A 2416-nucleotide genomic window follows, 5' to 3' on the forward strand; every position below is an offset into this window, starting at 1 on the left:
ACCCCTCCTTGGGTTTCTGAGGTGGTGTTTCTACAGAAGTAGCTTGCCCACTCTTTCTGAGGAGTGGCTGCTGGGTTTGAACCATCAGCCTTCTGGTTAGCAGTCAAATGCCTTAGGCAATGCACAACCAGAGCTCCTATATGTGTGTGTTTGTGTGTCTGTTTGTATGTGTATGTGTATGTATATGTATATGTATAATTTGTATAATATAAGGAACATTAGTAGCATAGTGCATAAGGCATTTCACTGCCAACCAGAAGGTTAGCAGTTCAAATCCACCAGCCACTCTGCAGAAGGAAGACTGGGCAATCTACTTCCATAAAGATTTACTGCCTGGGAAACCCAAAGGGGGTTGCTATGAGTTGGAATTGACTTGATGGCAGTGAGTTTGGGTTTTACTCACATATATATAATCCTTTATATATACAGTTAATTTTATAATGAGTTGGCACAGTAGTTCAGCAATAGAATTCCCATGAAAAATATACAAGTTAGAATACTGGCCAATGAACCTCTTTGATAGGCATCACCTTTCTGTCAGTGGAGGCTTACCTGTTACCTTGATGTTGAACAGGATTCAGTGGAGTTTCCAGACTGAGACATATAGGAAGAAAGACTGAGTGATCTACTACCAAAAATCAGCCAATGAAAACCCTATACATCACAGAGGTCTGATCCCTTTGTGAATGGAGTTCCAGGAACTATGGGCCAACATGACTGCAGCTAACAACAACAATATTTTTGCCTTTAGCATAAACACAATTATTTTTCTGCACAAGGTGCCTGGTACTGTACTAACTCTTATGGGATATACAAAATGTAAGTTAAGAATTCATTTTTTATAGAGAGAAAACAATTTCATAAATAGATGTATGATCAGAAGAACTAACAAATCTATCCTGGACGAAGTACAGCTGGAATGTTCCTTGGAAGTGAGGATGGCCAGATTTTGTCCCACCTGCTTTGGTGATGTTGTCAGAAAGTATCATTCCCTGCAGAAGGATATCATGCTTGGTAAAGTGGAAGGTCAACAAAAATGGGGAATGCTCTCAATAAGATGGATTGACACAGTGGCTGCAATGATGGGCTCGGGTACAGCAAGGATTGTGAGGCTGGCAGAGGACAAGGCAGTGTTTTGTTCCACTGTACATAAGGTGGCTGTGAGTCGGAGCCGACTCTATGGCATCTAACCACAACAACAACATGTATGACAATACAGGAGGAAATATATCAAGTGTACATAATGCATAGAAATACATGAAACTTAAGGTCAGCCTAAAAAAATTAATAGATTATCTCACTTACTTGCATCTTCAGTTCATGAATTAATCTTGTCCCTGGACTTTCTAACTCTTGAGCTCTCTTCCACTCAATTTAACAGCAAATTACACACTGCCTTTTCTCATTGTTGGAATGTAGATATCACACCATATTATTTGCCAAACACATTGCAGGATGATCGCTATGAAAAAGACAAAAGGAACTGATTCCTGCCCTCAAGAATGTTACAATCTAGTGAGGAGTCAATCCATCAAACAAATTACTTTAAAAAACACAATAGAATAGTTATTCTGCTGAATATATTAAGAGGAAAAAAGATGTGATGAATATAGATATTTTTGAATGGATACTTCAAGACATAGGGCATTTGAAACTAAAGCATGTCTTAAACATTGAACAGAAATGGAAAGGCAAGATATATACTCAATAAGTAATTATAAATTGAACTGAATTAGCTCAAGTAAATGAATCAATGTTGATTTCATTTTAAAAGTAGTGAACTGAATGAAAAATACTTTATATGATAATAAATAGTGTTGGCAGGGATTTAGAGAAACGGCAAATCTGATCTACTGCTGGTGGAGCATAAATTGGCAAACATTTCAGAAGAGCAATTCATCAATTGGTATCAAAAGCCGTAATATTTTTTCTATCCTTTGACCTGGCAATTCTACTTCTAGGAATCTGTAATATAGAGATAAATAATGATGTTCACAATGATTTATGTACAAGATTCTTTGTAGTATTATTTATGAGAGCAAGAGTTATTTAAAAATAAAAAAATAAAAACCTCTGAACAACTAAATATCTAACAATGTGAAATTAATATAATAAATTTCTTTATGTCACACAAATATATTCAGTAGTATTATAATAATATAATATAATAATATACAGTAGAATTTAATATATAACATAGTAAAATTTAAAAAATAATAATAATAAAAACTTACTGCTGTTGAGTTGGATCCAATTCATAGCGACCCATCCTTGGGTTTCCAAAGCAGTATCCATAGCGATGTTGTTGTTGTTGTTATGTGCCGTCCAGTCGGCCCCGACTCATAGCGACCCCTCCTTCGGTTTCCGAGGCAGTATCCCTACGGAAGTAGGATTGCCCAACCTTCCTTCCAATCCT

This window comes from Orycteropus afer, unplaced genomic scaffold, assembly GCF_000298275.1.
Source record: "Orycteropus afer afer isolate SDZICR_OR568_19922 unplaced genomic scaffold, OryAfe1.0 scaffold00406, whole genome shotgun sequence".
NCBI lineage: Eukaryota > Metazoa > Chordata > Mammalia > Tubulidentata > Orycteropodidae > Orycteropus > Orycteropus afer.